Source organism: Varroa jacobsoni, unplaced genomic scaffold, assembly GCF_002532875.2.
Source record: "Varroa jacobsoni isolate VJ856 unplaced genomic scaffold, vjacob_1.0 scaffold_732, whole genome shotgun sequence".
In the NCBI taxonomy this organism is placed as follows: Eukaryota; Metazoa; Arthropoda; class Arachnida; order Mesostigmata; family Varroidae; genus Varroa; species Varroa jacobsoni.
Window position 1 is genome coordinate 24,590 of NW_019213634.1, and position 6,000 is coordinate 30,589.

At 39.6% G+C, this 6,000-nt stretch overlaps 1 protein-coding gene across 7 annotated transcripts in view; it reads right to left on the reverse strand.

The window, feature by feature from the left end:
• LOC111263085 (transmembrane protein 47) overlaps positions 1 to 6,000 on the reverse strand; it is a gene marked incomplete at its 3' end in the record, with an annotated part of 40,338 nt that overhangs the window by 23,507 nt on the left and 10,831 nt on the right. The window contains 1 exon segment of one of the 7 annotated variants that reach the window (XM_022837869.2): positions 3,111 to 3,830. 7 annotated transcript variants of the gene reach the window in all.

The window sequence follows — 6,000 nt, forward strand, 5'->3', positions numbered from 1 at the left end:
TGATCGATTTATACTGATTATTAGTTAGAAAAAAGCAAAAAATAGCCGTAACATGACTGCTATTATGATTCGAACAGAATACCTGTAATAGCGTAGCAAGTAGTGCAGCTGCTGTATAATGATAAAACAGAACGCGACGAAGCCAAAATAACTGGGAGCTTCAATGACAGGAAACGTAGTTAACAGCGTGGAAGGTTTTACTACGTGACACATCCAAGCAGTATCGTTAAATGTCGAGTTCCTCTCAGTGGGGCTTTCTACGATCGTAGACTACATGCAACACCGACGTTTGCATTCAGCCTACATTGAGTAACAATTCCTGTAGTCCTAGTAGGGCATAGCACAGGTCTGTTAGGAGCCTGTTGTTCACAATGTAGATTCCTACAGGTAAATGGTCTCTAAGCATTCCGTATTAATCTTTTTCGTTTTTTGGAGGCATACCTTTGTTTACCGTTGTGACGCTACGCGTCACCCTCCGAACGAACTTCCTATTTATTTTCTAATTGCCAGTTTCAAAACAGGAGCGGTCCGGCTGAATTCCTTTAGTAGCAAATAAACAGCATACTTGCTGGTACCGTGTCAAGCATCAATTACCGGTTACTCCCTTAAGTGTTCCATTTTACAGCTCCTACTTCATGCTACAGAGAGCTTCATCTATCTTCAGGGCTTCATTCGATATTCTTCACAGTGTTCGAGGCAAGTTAATTTACCTTACTTTGAACAGGTTGTCGTTTCCTTCGTTTCGGAGTTGATTTTTCCGTTAAGAATAGACAATTAGCTAAACTGACGAAAGCCGGCACTAACGAAAGCAGAATGGTGAGCGCTTACAGTTCATAGCGAGCAATGAACTCAAGAATAGATGGCTAAGATACTCTGATCAATCATGATTGATTTTAGAATAATGTTTTTTATATGAACCAAAAGCCAAGAAAATACAAAATATTTCGAGAAAGTTACATTAATATATATATATATATATTTATTTATTTATTAAAAAACGCATATGCTTCAACCCATGTTTAATATATGAAGTGCTCTTTTTATTCGTTGGCCGAGGTGGTTTATACCTTCCGACTCTACTATCTATCTGGACACTCCTACAAAAAGCGTGTTGACGTGTTAGAGCAATTGAAGAATTACGCGAATGCGTTATTATTAGAGAACTGCATCCTTTCCATAGGCGCTATAAATTATGTAAAGTAGTTCAGTACACCGGGCAAGAGATGACGAACAGTTCTAACTCTATTTGATTAGAGTAAGATATGCAGAAAGGTGCTATGATGCCTCCTTAACGGGGACGTCAGATCTTCTCGACCAAGGAGAAGCGACAATGGCCTAAGCCTGAAAGGGACTCATCATATGTTACATTGTGAAACGTATGTTCTTTTGATGAACGCAATGTCGGATCAAACAGCTAAACTGGAAGGTTAACGACGGGATACTCAACAAAGCATCGATAGGGCGTTAATAAAAGCTTGATCGCGCTGCTGACCCTGGCTGGTCCACGACGATACGGACAATACGATTCCTTATAGTAATCTGGTAGAATTTAACAAGCTAGGAAATTTTATGGGAAATCAGAGAAAATATAACAAGGATGCAACACGCTGATAAATATATATATGTAGCTTTTTTTTTTTTAGCTAGGTGGATTTAGAGTTACATATCTCAAGTAATATGAGTCGCGTCGAGTTGGCATTGGATCTCAGCTTTCAGACGAGAAAGTTGAGATCAACAGTTGCAGACGTTCTGACATTGGTGGAAAGCCTATATTAAGACCTAATGTAGAACGCTTTGAAAATAGTTTAAATTTCTATAAAACTTTGCTATATTTTTATCATGATAAGAGCAAAAATTCTGTTCAGGTTCAGGAAAAAAAATGCAAGCGTTCTAAAGATAGTTACATTGCTTTCATTCTGTAAGTTTCAGTGTGAAGGGTATTGGTCATAGTGGTAATCCAATTATGATATGACTGGGCGAATTCAGCAAGACCGATGCTGACGAAAGAAATCCGCTGTAAAATGTCTCCGACCACTCGAATAAAGTTGGTTACAAAAGAAAGCTTGATGTTTAGGGGCTACACGAGTTGACACTAGAGGATTTATTTGATCGTATTTCAATTTGCTAAGCTCTATGGAAGCATGACCAAATCAAGCCCCTCCTAAGGCAGTTAAGTCTAGATGATGAGAAAACGATAACGTAGAAATACGAAAAAAAAATCCGTTTCGCAGTTCCTAACAGAACGAAAGCGATACTGTAGACTTGGAAAAAATCGTACATTATCAGTTGCTGCCAACGATTTCTGCTGTCAACAGCTGAGGCGATTACAACGAGCCAATTTAAAACTCAACCTAAGCCAGTGAACAGAGCAAGCATCAGATGCCAGATTTCAGACATTCTTAGCTAGCTAACGAAAGTTGAGAGAACTTCGTTAGACCGTATCGCGCGTGTGTTGCACTATCCAACTGTCATTAGAAGTTGCACAATGATGGGATTGTTGTGTTAAGCACAAAAATGGCAAGGGGTCATCGATCAAAATGGCTCACTCAGTAATATTATTTCAAAGTAAAAAGCATATTTGTTCATTTTTTTCTTAAAACGGTCAATAGTTATTCTCTCACCCATCTCTCTCTCTCTCTCTCGCTCTCTCTATATATATATATGTGTGTATGTATGTCGCTTGTGATCTATGGTAGCTATAAGGAAACATCGCCACTCGATAGAATATCGTCATGCACATCGAGGTCATACAAATTTTCCTGCGTGATGGTAGATGCAGAATTAAAATTTCGTCAACAAGCATAAATATTGTCGAATGGTTAACTACTCAGACGCACACTGGTTTAGAACAAAGGAACCGTAAAGGGTGTGGGGTATAGATAACTGTCCCCGACGATTGTTTGCGTAAATGCTTTTTGCTCAAGTTGTGACACTTCCACATGAAGAACTTCAAGGTAGGTACCTATTCATGTATGAAACATGAATAGTCTTCGATTAAGTTATTTTAGAACGATTCTGAAATATAACAACATCTGTAATTACGCGAGTGCTTATCTTGCACGATATCCAACCAGTTTCTAGGTAGGCGAGGTACTTTCGTCAGTACCAACCTGATTAAATGGGCACCACGTGAAAAAATTAGGTGAAAATGGGGACAGAATCTCCACAGCTGCTTCTTAAAATCCGCCAAGCACAATCAATCAAGTAAGATAGCGCACCGTCAACAGAGTCAATGTACTAATTTAGATAGTTCTTTAAATCCGTATAGCACTGCTTGACTGAAATGTACATCGATACACAGAACCATTCAAATTTCATTGGAAAGTACAGCTAGACCTGAACGTCTCATAGGCACAGGTGACTCAAATACCATGGAGAATATGTGTCTGTGCGTTGTCCTTGAACAACTTCGACCTGTTTCACCGGATTGGCGTTAAATTTGCTATATGTTCACGGCGAAGTCGTCAGCAACGACGACGCTATCTCAGACGAAAGCACTGCGAGCCGCAAATAAACGCAGAGTCAGTCGAGAGTTGCTCAAATGGCTGCTTGTCTTGCTTTAGCTGGGTTGGTGGCGCGAGACCGGAAACCCACGGGTCCCCGACGTCAGAGAACCGTGGTCCGAGCAAAACCCGCAGGACTCTGTGACGACCCAAACTGCAGCTAAAACGACCAGTTGCCGCTGCAGTCTGGGTCGTCACAGGATGCTTCTTGCTTGCGGCAGCTTTGGCCACAGCGGTACCGGCTGTTGCAGACCGATCAGTCGCTGGCGATGGCGGCGGTGTTCGTAGCGCGAGTGGTATTACTTTTCTACGCTAGCAAGCGAGCTATCTAGCGAACCAAGCAACGAGAACCCGGAGAGCCGCAAACTTTCCCGCCAGGTTTAGGCCGCGGGTAGGACCGTCTAGCAGCCTTACATTAACTGGCTGATTATGGCTGGCAGTATTACGATACGATTATAGACTGCTATGGTTGTTACCGCTTCTGCGAAGGTTTTTGCTTGACAGGACCGTTGCGTGTTGGTCTGGCACGAGGCGACAGTGCTCACACGACACGATTGAACGATACCGAAGCTCAGCAATAGTGGCGACAGCAACAGATGGCAGCGAAAACTACTGCGAAAAAGATGAAGAAGTAGCTGCACGGCAAAATAGACTTCTTTGGGTCTGGTGATCACAGGTTACTATGTGAGCCCCAATGAGTTCCCAAGCCATAAGAGTTATTGTAATTTGAAATTTTCAGAATATACACACATTCACGTATATATATATATATATATGTGATATTTATATGGTGGTGCGCTCAAATCTGGAAAAACTTTGGCGGACTGTTCGCCGTCACAGAAAGCTGGTTATTTGCTGGTCGTGAAATTAGACGAAAAGCCAGCTCTTTCAAAGTAGGGTTTAGATTTATAGGGCTTGAAAATTGATCAAAACGGCTTGAAAGGTTATCCTTGATATATCTAGGTTTTAAATACGGAAATCAGCGGTCGTCTTAGAGAGAAGAATATCAATCGCCAATTAGGTTAGCGAGAGAAGCTCCTACAGAACTAGAGCTTGCAGTGTATAATGATTATCTTCAAACATTATGACTGTGAGGACTAGCACACGCACAAAAAATCTTCGTTAAAATATCCTTTTTTATTTAAATACAGTCTTAGAAACGAAGCATTATAAAATTCAAGCGCGCCGTTCAATTCAAGCTTGTAGTCCTGCTTACTAATATCTAACGTCACTTTAATCAAACTTGCAAACTAACGGATCTGGCTTATTATAACCGAGTAAGTTAAACTTTTTTCGCGTTTACGGCATTCGCAAACTTCACCACGAATACTCAGTCGGCCATTACACAACACGGTATGAACTATTTGTTTACTACAAACCCGAAGCAACGTAATTATGGTGGCAAAGAATTATATGGGAATACTCACAACTGCTTATTTGGTATTATAATAACTGCTTAACTGGTATTATAATGTTTAATTTAGACTTACTCTCTTTGCTCGAAATAGTAACCTCCGAATGAACCTCTTCCTCTGAGTAGGGACTGTTTGTTCTGTCGTATTTACTGCTGTTAACTGCTGTTCTACCTGGACTACTTTCGAAAACAATTGAGAAAGAAACAGTGCAACATAGTGAAATGAGGTGCGCTGAAGTTTAAATTGTCATTTAGCTGTCAGATATCGCTCAAGATATAGCTGGGGCTGACGATCGTACGACTTGGGAATAGGTACGCGTCCAGACAGACCAACCGTTCATACATACATATTATTAGTAGTATATGGTGCATATATATTACGAAAGAAGTGTTGCCATCAGAAAGCTAGACGTTCTTGGACATCTATTGTTAAGTCTTTATGTTAAAATATATATTATTGCGTCCATGATTTAACGCTATATACATTTCTGTTTTGTGTCCATCCATATGAGGGTCAGAATGCAGTTTTATTAGTGTTCCTACAATAATGCCTAGGGATATAGCGTTTTACCATAAACCCGTTCCCGTAAGAAAAAAAGGTTCCCGTATAATGTACTCAGTCTGCTAGGGTTTGCTAATCCTATTCATATTGACGGGTCTCGAAGAGTTAGCGATCTCGTTTTGACAGTTGAATTAATCTATTTCATATCGCAGACAAAAATACTATCCAGCTGTGAAACTCTACCGTCAATCGTACAGTAAATAGTTGATTATTAAAATAATAGAAAATATTGAAAAAAAAAAGACTATATAAAAAAACTACTTGAGATGTTGTCGAAGTAATGAGTGGTTTTATTTATTATTGTTGTTTATATTAAAATGTATAATTTTAAGTGAGGGAGCCTCAAAAGTGGCGAATGAGACGATTTTTGAGTTAAATTATTATTAATAATAATAATAATAATAATTTTTATCATTGGCATTTTTAAGTGAATTTGTGCGGAATCCTTTGAAGTCATCGATATTGTCGATTCTAGTCAAGTGGTTTTTCTACTGACATCCTCAGAAGTAGTCTTTTTTTTC